Source organism: Littorina saxatilis, linkage group LG17 (assembly GCF_037325665.1).
Source record: "Littorina saxatilis isolate snail1 linkage group LG17, US_GU_Lsax_2.0, whole genome shotgun sequence".
Lineage (NCBI taxonomy): Eukaryota > Metazoa > Mollusca > Gastropoda > Littorinimorpha > Littorinidae > Littorina > Littorina saxatilis.
In genome coordinates this window covers 19,040,920-19,059,064 of record NC_090261.1, presented here as the reverse complement: position 1 = coordinate 19,059,064, position 18,145 = coordinate 19,040,920, and the positions used below count along the sequence as shown (strand labels likewise).

The window sequence follows — 18,145 nt, the reverse complement described above, 5'->3', positions numbered from 1 at the left end:
AAATATTGGATTTTCTGTTAATTTTTTCGAAAAATAAAACAAATTTGGCAAGTAGCAACTATGCGTTTCTTTTTTTGAACAGTATATGTAAGTATTTCTGTGGTAGAAACTTTAACATTTGACTAAACACCGAAATACTCATTTTACCTGGTTATTTTTCAAGCACCATCTTCAAACTATTGAAGTAATGATCAACATTTTGTCGGCATGTGTGTATCCAAAGAAAACGGGTGGTAGGGGGTTTTGAGGGGGTAAAAGCAGGTGACTGGTTTGTGTCGTGTGTGGTATGTAGACCAGGTCAGGGGTCAAGATCAGGTCAGGTCGCGTGAAGGATTGTGGTATAGATTCACTTTTCAGTTCTCACCTCTGCATTCGCCGATTCGGGGAAGGCGATTTCACATTGTTCGGTTTCTTAGCTCCAGAAAAACAGATAAAGAAGATACCAAAGGAGATTTCCTACAGTTTGTTCTGCACAGCGTGTTTCCAGTGTCTGCGCGAGGAAGAGCTGTCGAAAGCGCAGTGTCGATCTGGCAGTCGTGTCCCCGGTAAGTACAGACAGATCTAGTGTTTCCCACTCTTACAACGTGTCACGTAAGCTTACTGATAATCCGTTTTGTTTAATTTCTTTTTATTTCAGCAGACACGGATATCAAACACAGTGCTAGGCAGTCACCTCTTGTGAAATGAGTTGATCTAAAGTGCCTGTAATGTTTGGATGTCTTTGTTCTTGGTTCGGTTTATGTGAATTTCAAGACTTGCAGTAGAGTCTCAAGTTTGCTCTGCCCGTATAAACTGTCCACCATTTATTTGAACATGCAGATATAAGGAAACGGAATGAATCTGTTCTCAAAGTCAACATTATTACGATTTTGCCTCAGTTTCAAAACATGCTCTGTCATGGTTCTGTCTGTAAAATTTGGTACATTGCAACAACTTCCTTAAATTTAAAAGACAGTTTTTGAATGCTAGATCTACCTAGATCTGTATCGCGTTTCATTCCAGACTCCTCTCTTTGATTGTACTGTTCGCTGTTTACGCAATTTCAAGATTCGCTAATGTCTGTAACGTTTGGTAAACTTACCTTGCAACAGCTAATTCCTTGTCTTTGTTGGTATTTTTTTTCAAGGCAGCACAACGTAAGATAGCTTCTTTTGGACAGCAGGTAGAATGCGAGTTTTGAGACAACGACAGTCGTCCAAAGAAAGCTTGCTGTGGAATTTTGTTCTACATATATAATGGTACATGTGATTCTGTATTTTTCTGCGGTTAATGTTAAAGCTTAATGGGGTTTTTTTTCCTCTGTTGGTTTCTTCCTCCTGACTTGATCGTTATCACTCAAACAAGACCATCAGAGAGTTCCTCAGTTGCTCCTCAAAATGGACTGTGAATAGTGTGTTGACTGTGTTGACCATCAGAATTATTTTAAGAACCAGGCTGCTGCAGTCAGTTGACATGTTTCACAGATTGTAGGGTTCCCCTGCTGCATGGGTAAAGTGGCTTGTATAACCTGACTATTCAGTATCAAAACACTGTTTATATTTGTGTAGGTTGTAGTCATCACAACTAATCGCATTTTGCCTTTTGTTTCAGAAAGGAGGATTAGCTACAACAAGATCGACGCTATGTCAGACATGCCTCAGCCACATGACGACTTCCGAATCGAAAATTTCAAACATAAATTTTCATTTAATTAATATACTTACTCAACTCACATAAATAGCATTAACTTCAGTTCATTGCACAGCTATTGAAGTAGTACTCGACCCTGGTAGAGGGGGAGGTAACTCCCAAAACAAAACAAAGTCCGTAGTCAAGGACAGGAGTCACCTCCCCTACCGGTAACCCGCGCATGCGCGGGCCCTGCCACCGGTCATCATTCCCCCACGAAAACTCACACCTGTAACATATAAAAATGTCAGCGGGGATGGTTGGGAGGGTATTAACTATGTGAGTTGAGTAAGTATATTAATTAAATGAAAATTTATGTTTGAAATTTTCCATTCAATGACATATTCTTACGTCAACTCACATAAATAGCAGATTGCACATAAAGGCGGTGGGATACTCACATTATTCTCTAGGAAGTATCTGGCCTGCGGCAACCATTGCTGGGAGACAGCTAGTACCGCCCGGGCGAGTGCTGGCGATGTCCCGAAGGTAGTAGCTGAGAAAGACGTCCTGAGATGTCCAGTACGCAGCGTTGAGGACGTCCGCCATCCTACCAGACTTGAAGATAGCCAAAGAAGTTGCCCACGCTCGAGCCTCATGAGTTCGAGGCGATCGCAGAGGGAGAACTGACTGCCCCCCCCCCCCCCCTTGGGTCTGCCACCACTGATATGCAAGCCTTATAAGTGTGGAAGACCATCTGGTAAGCGTGGTTTTTGCTATGTCTTTATTCCGAGCGGTATTAAGCGAATTCCATATCATGTAGCTTACCGAAACTACAGGATATACGAGATGCGCATGCCGGAAGTCGCCATATCACGTATGTTTCGGTCGGGCCGTCAAGACGCGTTTTTTGAATGCTCACAAGTAAGTCTCGTTATCCGTCAAATCCGCGCTTTTCTTTTAACGATTTGACTTTGTCAAATTCAATCGTTGAATTACAGACCCTGTAAAGACGGTGCATCGTAATATTTTTTGCGTTGCATATTGTTTTCTCAGCGAAAACCGTGACACGACCGACTTGGTGTCGTGCAGATAGCATGGCGGACTCCGCTGATGAAGAAATATTACTACGCGAGGAGACAGGGGAATGCTCTAAATCGAAATTCGAGGCTGTCACAATACCAATCGATGATTGGAATTTCATGAAAGATCAGAATGCTAGAATTCTAAAAAGACTTGATAAACAGGACAAGAAAAGAAAAAGACTCAGCTCCGCATCGGACTCTGACTCTGAGAGTTCAGATTGCGCGACTCTCGCACGCGGGCAAAAAACAGCCAAAACTAAAAGAACCGATCAGCGTTCTTTTTCCAAAGACGAGACGTCTAGTCTTGTGGAAGATGATTTAGAAATGTTAATCTCCTCTCAGTCTCACACAACGAAGCAGGTTGACACAACCGTGCTTGACGATATTGAACAAGAGTTTGAACCTGACACTGATGTTGGGCCTCCCATCTTAGAAAAACTAGCGAAAGTGCTTGGAACAATGGGAAAAGGAAAAATGGACGATGAAAGAATGAACACGAAGTTTGATAAACACAAAAGACCACAAAATTGTGAGACTCTCATAGTTCCTAGGGTCAATCCAGAAATCTGGAGCGTGTTAGATCACAGCACAAAATCTGCAGATCTAAAACTTCAGCGTACGCAAAAGTGTCTGCTGAAAGCAACTTATGCACTGGCTAACACAGCAGATAAGTGTGTAAAAAGCGAAATGCAACACATGAAAGATCTCGTGAGAGATATCTCAGATGCAGTAAGTCTAAACCTCAAAACTGTCCATGAAATGTCAATGGAACGCAGATCAAAGATTTTGAACTCGCCGACTGTAAACAAAAAGTATCGCAAATTGACGTCAGACGACATTCCCATTACAGAACACCTGTTTGGTGATGATCTCAAATCTGTCCTCACGGCAATCGACTCGACTGCTAAACTGGGAGCTAATTTTGCACTGTCTACGAAAGGTAGAAAGTTTTTCCCCAAGTTTGATTCCCCAAAAAACGGGGGATGGGTGGACAGGCGTCGTGGGACGCAGGGCCAGCGCCAATGGACACCGAGAGCGGGACGTGGCCGAGGTCAGAGATACCGGACCAGGTGGCCACAGAGGACCACAACACAGGCTTTCCAAGCATAACACCAGAGGTGGGTGAAAAACACAATAATTGTGCACCGTGTTTCGAAGCAGGCAGACTGAAATATTTTGTGAAAGAATGGCAACAACTGACCTCTGACCCCTTTATTATTCAAATGATACAAGGAGCAAAAATTCCTATTTCTAACTCGGCCACATTACCTAGTTCTGTGATACCTAAAAATCAGGTACAGGGAAACTTGTGGAATAAAGTTGATCAAGAAATACGGAAACTTTCTGTCATGAAAGTGATTGTTAAGTCAGAACATGAAGAAGGAGAGATTATCTCTCCTATTTTCTTGGTCCAAAAACCTGACGGTTCATACAGAATGATATTGAATCTAAAAGAATTCAACGAGTCTGTGGAGTATGAACATTTTAAAATGGAAAATTTGTCTTCTGCTACAAGTATGATGAAAGAAGGATGTTATATGGCATCTGTTGATCTTCGTCACGCCTATTACTCAGTACCAGTTCATTCAGATTTCAAAAAATTTCTGAAGTTTCAGTGGAGAGGTCAGTTGTATGTTTACACATGTTTTCCGAATGGATTGGCGAACTGTCCAAGATACTTCACTAAACTTCTGAAGCCTGTGTATGCTTTTTTGAGAGCACAAGGTTTTCTCTCTGCCTCCTTTATTGATGATTGTTACCTGCAAGGCCAGTCAATTGAAGAGTGCAAAAAGAACATTCTGTCAACTGTCAACCTTTTTCAGAAGCTGGGGTTTACAATTCATGATGGAAAATCAGTCCTTGTTCCAACTCAAAAACTGAAGTATCTTGGTTTCATCCTCGACTCAAAGAAAATGACTGTTACATTGTCAGAGGATAAGATAAACAAGATCAAATCAGCTTGTCTTGGTTTAATGCAGAAGAAAGTTTTTTCTGTACGAGAACTGGCACAGGTGATTGGAAAGCTTGTGGCAGCTTTCCCAGGGGTAAAATGGGGACCACTCCACTATAGACAGCTTGAGAGGTTGAAGACCAAAGCTTTGAAAGTGAATGCTGGCAATTTTGATGCCATTATGAGTATGACAAAGAAAGCAAAGAGAGATCTTGAATGGTGGATTGCCAATGTGACCACAAGCTATTACCCACTCAAAGTGAAACCGCCTTCCCTGGAAATGAAAACTGACGCTTCTACATCTGGTGGATGGGGAGCAGTTTGTGATACAAAATCAACTGGGGGAAGGTGGAATGAGCAAGAAAAAGACATGCACATAAATGCACTTGAACTGTTAGCCATTAAATATGGACTGCGGTGCTTTGAAAAAGACGTCACTGGTAGACATATAAAACTCATGTGTGACAATGTGTGTGCTGTAACCTATGTCAAGAATATGGGTGGTTCTCGCTCAAGAGAGTGTAATGAAATAGCAAAGCAGATTTGGATCTGGTGCAGAAACAGAGATATAGAGTTGACAATAACCTATATTCCTGGAAAACTGAACATTGAGGCTGATAGAAAATCAAGACAATTCAATGACAGAACAGAATGGATGTTAAACCCAAAAATCTTTGAAAAGCTGTTTTTGAAGTTTTCACAGCCTCATATTGATTTGTTTGCATCTAGGCTAAATTGCCAAATCAAACCATTTATTTCTTGGGGCCCAGATCCAGACTCCATTGCTGTGGATGCTTTTACTGTAAACTGGAGCGTGTGGGATAATGTTTATGCATTTCCCCCTTTCAGTTTGATCCAGAAAACTCTCCGCAAACTGGAAGCAGACCAAGCCGAGGGTATGTTCATCATTCCCCACTGGCCAACAGCAGTGTGGTTTCCCCAAATGCTGAATCTTCTGATACAGCAGCCTGTTCGCTTACCTCAGGGAAAGACAACTCTGCAACTGCCGCACTCAGAGGCAGCCCATCCTCTTCATCACAAACTGCAACTACTCGCAGTTCAATTATCAGGCAAGCCGTCCAAGCACAAGGATTTCATGGCAGAACATGTGACATTGTGTGTGCATCGTGGAGAGAGTCAACGAAAAGACAATATGCATCATATCTTGCGCGCTGGCAATTGTTTTGTTCTACAAGAAACAGTAATCCCTTTCATCCAACTGTAGGATTGGTACTGACTTTCCTCACTGAACTTTTTGAAGAGGGGCTTGGCTACAGTGCCATCAATACTGCACGTAGTGCAATTTCTACTGTCATGCATTATGACCAAGAAAGGTCGATAGGTACGCACCCAAAGGTGACAAGGTTCATGAAGGGTGTATTTGAAATGAGAACACCTTTACCAAGATACAAGGCAACATGGGATGTGTCAGTGTTATTAGAACATTTCAAAAGGAAAGAACACAATTCAAAATTGTCTTTGAAAGAGTTGACAAAGAAACTTTGTGCTCTGCTTTTGATAACAACTGCGCAGAGGGTCCAAACCATTCATTTTGTTAAGCTTAGCTGTCTTCAGTTTCATGAGACAGGATGCACTATTCAGGTGGTTGACAAGTTAAAGCATACAAGACCTGGACATCACCAACAAGCCCTCGAATTACACAAATACACAGATCTAAAATTGTGTGTTGTAAACTGTTTACTTGAATATATCAAGCGTACAACAGAGTTGAGGAAAAACAATGACCAACTGTTGCTTTGTTACGTACGGCCGTTTGGGCCTGCAAGTAAAGACACTGTTTCAAGGTGGTTGAAAGATGTCCTCGCTGACGCTGATATTTGTAAATTCACGTCACACAGTTTCAGGGGAGCGTCAGCATCTGCTATGTTGAATAGTGGTTTTTCTATTGATGACATTTTAAAGTCGGCTGGATGGTCAAATGCGAAAACTTTCTTCAAATTTTATAAGCGACCTGTAGAAAATGAGCAGCAAACTAGGCGAGGAGAAAAGAATTCTCTTTTGAATTATTTCGCTTACAAGAAAAACTGAACTCATTGGTTGTGTTAACTCAGTGAAGCTGAAATCCAAACGATGGTAGATAACCTTTGGATGTTTGTGGTTTGAAATGCAAGTGAAATGCTATGCATAGATCATGTTTGGTAATGGTATGGATATACCAGTTGCCAATATTAATCATGTTTGGTTGTGACTAGATCTAGTAAGTCATTGAGAGAAGGAAAACAAGATGTTTTTCAAAACTTTTTATTTGGTTGAATTGTTTCCAAGTATTCTAGTGATTTAATCAAGTGGTATCTTGAAAAACTAAATGTTCTGTCACATTTGTTTGAAAAATTATTTTGTCTGAATCAGACATATTTGTTATGTTGCCGGTGAGCTCTTGAAGAACATGTTTAAAGAAAATAAACATTAACTCACGCAGGGCGACAACTCATATGATGTGTTAACAATTGTATGTGTGAACAATCAATGCTATTTTGTGAAACCAACTTTGAAATCTCGTATATCCTGTAGTTTCGGTAAGCTACATGATATGGAATTACAAACATAAACGAGAACTTACCCAGTAAGTCGAAGTTTGTGTAGAATTCCATGAGTGTAGTTTATAGAAACGGAGGGATATATGCCCTCCCGTACAGCTATTATGCCCTTCCCAATTAACTGGTTTGCAGATAATGCAAAATAGTGTCAGCAGTATAGATCTGCTAAGGGAGACAATTACTTTTCAAGAAAAAACATTTAATTGTTTTGGTTACACAAAATGTATTAGATCAATCAAGGGTCGTTCCTTAATTGATCTGAGCGTTAAAGTATGGCGACTTCCGGCATGCGCATCTCATATATCCCTCCGTTTCTATAAACTACACTCATGGAATTCTACACAAACTTCGACTTACTGGGTAAGTTCTCGTTTATGTTTGTAAATAAATAGCAACTTCTGAGTAGACGCTCTGAGCGGCGCGGTGCGAGACAAGTAAGCCTTAAGCGCTCGTACCGGGCAATTAGAAAGATCTGGATCGCCGGGGGCTAAAATGTCCCGGAGAGGCCGAATGGAAATAGCTGGCAAAAGCTGGTCCGGTTTTTGATTTTTGGCGAGAAAATCGGGACAAAAACGCAGTGAGACAGAACCGTCTCTTTCAAACGCGATATCACGTTCTAGGCCGGAAAGGCCGTGGATCTCACTACCTCTCCGCGCTGAAGCGAGCAGTATTAGCATGAGAGTCTTACGCGTAAGATTAGAGAGGCTAGCGTCCTGTAACAGTTCAAAAGTACTAGAGCGCAAGAATTCTAGTACCAAACGAACATCCCAAGCCGGGACCGAAGTCCTTGCCGCTGCAGAACTGAGGGCCGCGCCCTTTAGCACACTCGCGATGACTCCCCCGAGGGAGATGGAGCGCCCAAGCTGCTTAAGCGTCACAGAGATGGCTGAACGGCGAACTCTGAGTGTAGACGCAGCACGACCCTGAGAGGAGAGCCATGCCAGATGGTTTGCGACCTAGCTGCATCGATCGCGGAGCGACCGGGTTAACATGATGAACCGCACACCATCGAGTCCAGGACAGTCAATGTGACGAATAAATCAATCAATCAATCAATATGAAGCTTATATAGCGCGTATTCCGTGGGTACAGTTCTAAGCGCTTGTCGAAGAGTTGTCAACACAGGACTAACAAAGAAACTAACATCTACAGACGGACACGAACCCTATCACACACTAGCAAACCCTGATAAACATACAACAAACAACTGTTTAACAACAATGTACACATCAATAGCTAGGTCCAAACAAAATAATATTAAACACAAAGAAAACACCTCTCACAGAGCACAGCACAAGAATGTCTTTTGGGGCACAACACATCACGTCAAACATGAAAGTCGCAGCCAGCTACGGGAAGAACTGAGTCTTCATCCTACTCTTGAACGCGTCAAGAGAGGGGCTCTGGCGAAGCTCAAGCGGCAGGGAGTTCCAGACGGAGGGGCCCGCGGAGGGGAATGCACGCTGACCAGCAGATGCGAGTTTCGAGCGAGGGATGTGAAGCCGGAGTGGGTCAGCAGCAGAACGAAGGGGACGGTCAGAGGGCTGGGTGTACAGGTCCAGGGAGGATTGAAGGTACTCGGGAGCAGAGTCGTTGAGACACTTGTAGACCAGAGTGGACAGTTTGTAGGAGATTCGGGTGTTGATAGGGAGCCAGTGCAAGGAGCGAAGTAGGGGGGTGATGTGGTCTCGCTTCGTCTTCCTCAACGTCAGCCTGGCAGCAGCGTTCTGGACTCGTTGTAGGCCATGAATGGATGAGGCGGGGAGGCCAGCCAAAAGGGAGTTGCAGTAGTCCAGACAATTGAAGATGAGGAAGACAACCAGCTTGACACAGGCGTCGTGGTGAGGTAGCGACGGATGGAGGCGATGCGTCGTAGGTGGAAAAAGCAGGTCTTGATGATGAAGGAGATGTGTGTCTGCATGGAGAGAGTGGAGTCGAGAAAGACGCCAAGGCTCTTGACAGCAGGGGAGAATGGAACAGTCGCGTCATCCAGCGGGAGGTTGGTCACAGTGAGGGAAGCAATCTTCTGTCGTGTTCCAACGAGAAGGGCCTCCGTCTTCTCACTGTTCAGCTTCAACTTGTTCTCAGTCATCCAGTTCTTGATGTCAGTGAAACAACTGGAGATGGATCCCAGGAGATGGTCAACGTCCTCCGGCTTGGCGCTGTTCTGGAGCTGCGTGTCATCGGCAAAGGAGTTGTAGTTCAGGCCGTGGGGAGGAGGTGGAACGTCTGTGAGCCTTCTGGACTAAATCCAGAGTGAGATCAGAGACGCCTGAGCGCCCCAGTGATCTCCGCACAGTCTCCAGGCGTGAAGATCCAGGAATTCTGGGCGATCGTGCAGGATCCCCGTCCTGGGTTGCAGCAGCTCCCCTCGCCTGAGGCCGAGAGGGATCAGAGGGCCGCAAGAGGTCCAGGAACCAATGCTGACTCGGCCAGCGTGGGGCCACGAGAAGAAGACGAGGCCGCTCTAAGTCGGCCTTTCGCAGGACCCTTCCGATGAGCGGAGTGGGCGGGAAGGCATAAGCCTCTAGCCCTGTCCAGGTGATCGCCATCGCGTCGATCTTCCATGCCTCCGGATCCGGAAACGGAGAGACGAAGATCGGGAGGCGACGCGAGAATCTCGTGGCAAAGAGATCAATCATCGGGCGCTCTACTTGCGCCCAAAGACGAAGGAGCGCCTGGTGGGTGATGGTCCACTCCGTGTGGAGGACCTGAGAGGAGCGGCTGAGAGCGTCGGCCAAGACGTTCAGGCAGCCGGGCAGATAGCGAGCCGAGATCAGAATCTGATGGTGAGCGCACCAAGAAAGAATCTCGCATGCTCGGCTGGACAACAGCTGAGACTGAGAGCCCCCCTGCTTGTTCAGGTAAGCAGCCACCGTCGTGTTGTCGGTATGGATCAACACATGGTTGCCCTGGAGGGTGGAGACAAAATGCTGAAGTCCCAAGAAGACCGCCTCGAGCTCGAGACGGTTGATGTGCCACAGCTGCTGCTCTGGTGACCACCGACCGGAAGTCGTGTGTGTGTCCATTTGAGCTCCCCAGCCCCTCTGAGAAGCGTCCGAGAAGAGATGCGCCGAGGGAGGAGGTAGCGCTATGGGCACTCCCTGCCTGAGCCAGGAAGTGTTCACCCACTGAAGCGTGGTCTGCTGAAACATCCCATCCCTGTGAGGTCGGATTCCAGACTGAACTGGAGATGAGACGCCTTCTGCCCAGAAGACTTGGCAGGCGCTTGGGCAGAGCCCCGTGGTTTGTTGCTCTGTTGCTTGAGAGCAAGCTCCGTCAGCTGAAACGGGCGCTTGTGTGCCCTGCCCAGTGGGACGAGAGTCGACATGGACTCCATCTGGCCCTGTAACGACGCAAGCGTCCTGGCTGAAGCCGACTGTTGCCCTAACAGGGAAGACAGGAGGGCCTGCAGTTTGTCGATATGACGTTGTGTGGGACGAACTGTCCATCCCCTTGTATCGAACACCATGCCCAGGTACGTAAAGGTCTGGGACGGAGACAACTCGGACTTGGTGCGGTTGACCTGAAAGCCGAGGCCCTGTGCCTGGGCGAGAACAAACTGGGTATGCTGAAGACAGAGTGCCTCTTGCTGATGAAGGATCAGCCAGTCGTCCAAGTAAACTCTTAGACGAACGCCCTGCTGCCGCACAAGGGCACAAAACTGGCGCACCACCATGGTGAACACCCAGGGGGCAAGCGAAAGCCCGAAGGGTAGGGCTCGAAATTGAAACACACGATCCCCCCACACGAAACGCAGCCACTTCCGGTCCGCCTCGTGCATGAGGATGTGGAAGTAGGCATCCGTCAGGTCGACGGACGTCACCCAGTCTCCTGGACGAAGCGCCTCCCTGACGGATGCTGGCGTTTCCATTGTGAACCGAATTTTGCGCAAAAAACGGTTCAGAGGAGAAAGATCCAAGACTGGACGCCACCCTCCGGACGCCTTGGGTACTACGAAGATTCTGCCGTAAAATCCCAAGGAGGAGTGGTCGAGAACCTCCTCTATTGCATGTTTCTGCAGCAGTAGAAGGATCTCCGCTTGGATTGTCTCCCGAGCGTCGGAGCAGACCGGAAACCGGAAGTTGGCCGGCACTCTGGACAGAGGAGCTTTGTCTTCCTGCCAAGGAAGACGGAACCCCGACCGAATCACCCCCATGATCCAGAGACTGTCTGTCCGGGACAGCCATGCTGGAAGGGCCCGGGAGAGGCCGCCCGCTACCAAAGGGGTAGAGGCTTGGGGGGTGACTAGATCGGGGGTGTCTCATTGGGGGTTGGGCTTGCGCCCAGACCCCCTCTTCCCGAAGGAAGGCTTACGCTGGTAAGGACGGGACCTCGAGCCACCCCTTCCTGCGTGAGACGCCTTCTGCCCAGAAGACTTAGCAGGCGCTTGGGCAGAGCCCCGTGGTTTGTTGCTCTGTTGCTTGAGAGCAAGCTCCGTCAGCTCAACCATATGCTGGTCACGGGTTTCTTCGGCTTGCCTCCGGAGAGCGTCCAAAGAACCCGACCCCAACAACGCCCCCTCAGAGAAGGGAGAAACTCGCAAAGAGTCTATGGTGGCTTTGTCAGTCAGACGCGAGCCGTTGAGAAAAGCCTCACGTCTCCAAAACACAACCTGTGAGTAGAGACGGGCCGCGTTCGTCATCTGGCTGTCAATGACCTTCGCTAAGGCAGCCAGGAGCATGGCTGCGTCTGCCTCAACCGCGTCATCTCGAAATTTGAAAGGTTCAATGGATGAGGTAATGGCTCTCGTCAAAGAACGAATCAGCGTTTCCGCTAAAGAGGCGAGCTCAAGTGAGGAACGCCCGCTCTCCTCTAGCCCGAGGAGGACCTGTTCCGTACAGACAGCAGTTCTCTCGCGGCTATACCCATCTTGTCGCAGACGGGCTAGTTCCGGTGTCACCGGAAGTGGTGCTTTGGGCAATGAAAACGAGGAGAGGAGGGAGTGCGGCTTGTTTGGAAGCCGCGTCCTTCTCGAGTTGGCTGGCGGGCCGCCGCCTGCCTGTGCCGAGCCCAACCAAGGCTGAGCAGATGCAGGAGCATTGCCATGAGCGGCCAAAAGAGGGAAGGGTGAGGCAGCGTCTGCACCCAACACCTGAGCCATCGCAAAAGGGACAGAAGGCGACTCGACGAAACAAAACCGCGCCTTAGCATCCCCAGAGCCCGCAAAATCCGCCAAAGCAGAAGGAGGAGGCGCGGCGAAAGTAGATTCGGCAGAGACACCCTCGGGGAAGTACCGTGAAGTGATCTCTGCCGCCATCTCCAAAGTAGGGCCAAGCTTGCTGGGAATACGTAAAGGTGAATCAGACTGATCGTCATCACCCTCCGTACCCTCGATGCAACCTTCCTGTTACCGGTAGGGAAGGTGACTCCTGTCCTTGACTACGGACTTTGTTTTGTTTTGGGAGTTACCTCCCCCTCTACCAGGGTCGAGTACTACTTCAATACCTGTGCAATGAACTGAAGTTAATGCTATTTATGTGAGTTGACGTAAGAATATGTCATTGAATTTAGATCCACTCGGCATTTTTGTTTGTTTATTTGTTGCTTAACGTCCAGCCGACTACGCAGAGCCATATCAGGACGAGGAAGGGGGGGATGAAGGGGGCCACTTGTCAAGCGATTCCTGTTTACAAATGCACTAACCCATTACTTGTGTCCCAGCAGGCTTTAGTAAAACTAAATTAATACCTACTGGAAGATTACCAGTTTCCAGTATGTTAAAATAGGCTTAACCTATCTACTGCTGGACTTACATCAGAACACTAACAGATTAAACTATGCATGAATCGCGAGACAAGCGGCAAGAGAAGAGATTTTTGGAAAAAATGCAGGTGAATGAGCAAGAAGGTAGAAAAAAGAAAAGAATTCATGAAGAAAAAGAGAGCATGACAGGAAAGAGGAACCAAAAATCTACCTAAAAGCAAACTAGAAAGCTCCTGCGGTTCCAAAAACAGGAGGGGCCTTTAATTTCATAACCGCAGTGCCCCACTGCGGGATCCACTCGGCATGGTGACAAGTCTTGATGAAAAGTATAAGACTGAGGACAGCAGTGGAAAAAGTGGCCACATGACAGGTACCTATTGCTTTGTGTATGCAGTGCAAAAGACAGATACGCTGATGGTAGATTTCCAAATGAACACAGTACACGCAGATCTACTGCTGATTTACGACGGGCAAGTTACAATCCAGGGCAGAGAAAACTGCAGCGTTGTAATCCAACTCTTCATTTGTTTCAATATCTTTAACTCTTAGTCGTATGACAATTCCAAGAATATATTATCTTGATACGCAAGCTCAATCAATCAATCAATCAATGACGCTTATATCGCGCATATTCCGTGGGTACAGTTCTAGGCGCTCTGCAGTGATGCCGTGTGAGATGAAATTTTATACGGCCAGTAGATTGCAGCCATTTCGGCGCATATTTACCTTTCACGGCCTATTATTCCAAGTCACACGGGTATAGGTAGACAATTATTAACTGTGCCTAAGCAATTTTGCCAGGAAAGACCCTTTTGTCAATCGTGAGATCTTTAACGTGCACACCCAATGTAGTGTACACGGGGGGAGGGTTCGGACACCGAAGAGAGTCTGCACACAAAGTTGACTCTGAAATAAATTTCCGCCGAACCTGGGATCGAACTCACGCTGACAGCGGCCAACTGAATACAAATCCAGCGCGCTACCAACTGAGCTATATCCCCGCCTCAAGGGTAGGTTAATGATTGTAGATAAGCTTTGCCATGATAATTATGCTGATGCAGTTTAAAAGTGTGTATGTGTGTATGTGTGCGTGTGCGTGTGTGTGTGTGTGTGTGAGAGGATTGCACAAGATCTCCTTCAGGGACAACTACACCAACAACAAATACACAGTCATTTTATCTGTTTGCCTTCTTTTGAAAATTATACATGGAGTAGATATGATGCGTTAGTTTTAACTGTGTGTGTGTGTGTGTGTGTGTGTGTGTACGTTCCTATCCATCAAACCGGGTTCACGGCTAGTTAACACTCAGTAAAAACTGGGTTCTTTTGAAAACTGGGTTCCTCAATCAGGGACCCACTTTTTTTAAGCATGACAAAGAGTGAAAATAAAAAAAATAAAAAAAATAAAAACGTCTTTTTTGACGGAAAGAATGTCATAACCATGTTCAAAATGACATTCTTTCCGTAAAAAAAAAAATAAAAAAAAAAAAACTTTTTTTTTTGACGGAAAGAATGTCATAACCATGTTCAAAATGACATTCTTTCCGTCCCCTATAGGCGACGAAATAGGTCAAATTTTGTGCCTTTTTTAGTGTAAAATTCGTCGATCCCGGAGCGAGTACTGCACCCAGTGCCGTTGTAGTGCAAGTGCACTACAAAGGCACTGCGCCCAGTGCCGTTGTAGTGCAAGTGCACTACAAACGCACTATCCGTTGTGTGATGTGAGGAACCCAGTTTGGCGGAAAGGAACGTATGTGTGTGTGTGTGTGTGTGTGTGTGTGTGTGTGTGTGTGTGTGTGTGTGTGTGTGTGTGCGTGTGACGGAGTGGTTGAGTTTGTGTTACTGTTTGTCTATTTCTTACAGGAGCCTTGAAGGCTTCGCCTCTTGTCTACTTAGTCAGGCAATGCGAAAGGCGTAGTTACTCGTTGTAGTAGCAACAACGTTGACCGCTATCAGTGAGCTGCTTCGAAGGGTCGTGGTTTATAAAGTTACAGGAGAATATTGCACCATTAATTAATTAAGTTTACCAATACATTTAAAACAAATGTTTCTGTAAATATTTAAAGCTGTGGTCTACTTATGACTATCCGGGGCTACGAGGTTGAAAAGACAGGGATGAAAATCATGTACAGAATTCTGTACAGCAAACGCTTACCCGAAACCCCATCTATACGGCATGTATGACCTTGAGAGCTTCAGTCAACGCTTGAATTTTGCAGTGGTAACATCCGGTTTGCTCTCTCATAGCTGAGCATACTTGTCAAGAAGGATCGAGCAGAAAAAATAAACGACTTGGCAGGGATTCGAACTCATGGCCTTGAAGCCTCGAAATATCGGGTCCGATGTCTTAACCGCAAGGCCACTCCACCAGGGTTGTCAAAGATAGAAAAAAAATTTTTTTTATATCATTCTACGCTTGAATTACCATTCATGCGTTGCAAAAACGTACATAAAAATTGCCATTCAAATTTGCCTTTATTTGCAAACATGTTTCACGGAATCGCAGTACATGCTTACACCGTCATGCTACACGACATTCGCGCCGTGCAAATAGCTGCGATATCTCTATTTACAACGTGCAAGAAAAATGACAAGAACAGTAGTTGAATCTCTCCAAACCTCTGTGCAGTTGAAAACAGACATCAAAGAAATACATGTATTCACTTCAGAACAGTGGGCGGATAGGATAGAGATATAAATCATGCTGCTTCAAGAACAACATAACATGAATTCATATCAATGTTTTTCCTTCTTTTTCTCAATTGGCGCAGTAGCCTAGTGGTTTGGACATCAGACACGAAGTCTCAAGGTCGAGAGTTCGAATCTTCGCCGGGGCATTTATTTTTTCCCCCTTGATCTCTCTTGAAGATAAAATATGATCAGTCTTGAGAGAGCAAACCGGATGTTATCCCTGCAAAATTCAAGCGTTGACTGAAGCTCTCAAGGTCATACACGCCGTATAGGTGGGGTTTCGGGTAGCGTTTGCTGTACAGAATTCTGTACATGATTTTCATCCCTATCTTTTCAACCTTGTAGCCCCGGAAAGTCATAAATAGACCACAGCTTTAATGACAGTTGTATAATCATTGATCAAATGTAGAGTTATAAAGTTATTTTTAATCATTTAAAATAAACATTGCCCCAGTATATATATATACAAGAATGACAATCTATATGTGTAACTTTGCGTGTGTCAAACTCTGTTCTGTGTGTGTTTGTGAACTTGCCTACTTGTGTCATTCAACATCTTGTGATGATCACTGATACTTCTGCGCAATGTTCGAGTCTGGAAACGCACTTTTGACAGTCTCTGAAAAGTCACATCTGCAGCTGTGCCGAAGGGCAAGTTCATTTTCAAAATCAGCTCCGAAAACATAGCTTCTGCAGAATGTGCTGTCTGCTCCTCAGGTATTTTTTTTCGGTGGGTATACAGTCTTTGATGCTTCTTGTGCCGGCTACGCTTTTCTTGGTTATTTCACGTCTGAAGTGTCTACCAATTTCAGAACACGATGTGACTAATAGAGAGGTAAAGATCTTGCCACCATTCGACTCGGCGCTGGTTGGGACCTCATGTGCCCTGACATTTCTTCTTCACCCAGGCCTCTGGTTCTTTCTTTATTTGGTGTTTAACGTCGTTTTCAACCACGAAGGTTATATCGCGACGGGGAAAGGGGGGGGAGATGGGATAGAGCCACTTGAGGTTGAAGCATGTGACCACTGTGTGATTGTTTCAGCATGATGGAAAAATGGAAATGGCGGTGACTTCCATTTTGTCCTGGTGACCTGCTCTTGTCTGGTCACTTCTTACAAGATTCAAAATGGCGCTAGCAACATTTGTTTATTTGTTTATTTGTTGCTTAACGTCCAGCCGACTACGCAGAGCCATATCAGGACGAGGAAGGGGGGGATGAAGGGGGCCACTTGTCAAGCGATTCCTGTTTACAAATGCACTACCAACCCATTACTTGTGTCCCAGCAGGCTTTAGTAAAACTAAATTAATACCTACTGGAAGATTACCAGTTTCCAGTATGTTAAAATAGGCTTAACCTATCTACTGCTGGACTTACATCAGAACACTAACAGATTAAACTATACATGAATCGCGAGACAAGTGGCAAGAGAAGAGATTTTTGGAAAAAATACAGGTGAATGAGCAAGAAGGCAGAAAAAAGAAAAGAATTCATGAAGAAAAAGAGAGCATGACAGGAAAGAGGAACCAAAAATCTACCTAACAGCAAACTAGAAAGCTCCTGCGGTTCCAAAAACAGGAGGGGCCTTTAATTTCATAACCGCAGTGCCCCACTGCGGGAGCTAGCAACATGTTTATCACTAAACTTGGTTAATCGAGACAAAGCGTCAAATGATATGCCACGAGAGCTGGATCGGCTTCAAAATTCGCTTGAGTACAAAAGTAATCGAACAAAAATACGGCTAAATCGTATGAGCTCCCAGGTCTGATAAGCAGTAGGATTTTGAGGTTCGACGGAGTCTTGGCAACCAGACCAGCTTTAGTGTCAAAATGGTACACCAGCCTCCCACCCTTCGAGTCAAAGCGGTACTTTTGAGAACGGCTGTGGGTGGGTCCCAGCGCTGTATCGAAGTATGCAGTTGAAGACTCTAAACTGTCCTCCTGAGTTGGAGTAGGTTTTTGTGAATGGAAAGACTGAGTGTTTTTCACTTATAGCAAAAGTTTTCTTTTGAAGACTCCGCCCTGTGGACTGATCTAACAAGGAGAACAAAACGTTCCGCAGTCCTAGGCTACCACACAGCGATTAAAGTGGTGTCGCTTTTCTCTTTTCTTTTTTTTCCCCCCAGGCCCCAAACCCTTGCCTAAATTTTCAGCCATTTCAGGACTTAAATTTTCTTATGTAGCAGCACATTTTTTCCAAGGATACCGATGGGTCATGCCCGATTTTTGTGTGAGTTAGGACTTAAAATATTTTTTGAGGAGAAGAAAGAATACAGAATGGCAGATAGAGACTGATAGTGAACCATACAGATATATTTTCTGAAAAGAACCCATGTATTTTATTACAATCATGTACCTTTTTCTTGTCTGATGAATTAAACTTGAAGCATACTTTTGGCTTTTATGTAGTTTCCTTCATCAGTGTTTACATGGTTGTTGGTTCTGTGAATGTCTTTGTTTTCATAGCTGTTTGTTCAATTATGTGTTTGTCTGTAGCCATCCTGACATTATCTGCAGACATTCACTCATAACAGATTTACGCACAAC

At 45.4% G+C, this 18,145-nt stretch overlaps 1 protein-coding gene and 1 long non-coding RNA gene across 6 annotated transcripts in view; one reads left to right on the top strand and one right to left on the bottom strand.

Annotated features, from left to right (window-relative positions):
- Positions 1–18,145, bottom strand: part of LOC138952783 (pyruvate carboxylase, mitochondrial-like) — a 479,047-nt gene that overhangs the window by 337,058 nt on the left and 123,844 nt on the right. The gene's annotated exons all lie outside the window — the stretch shown is intronic.
- LOC138952804 (uncharacterized) overlaps positions 1–18,145 on the top strand; it is a 148,870-nt gene that overhangs the window by 96,123 nt on the left and 34,602 nt on the right. The window lies entirely within an intron of this gene.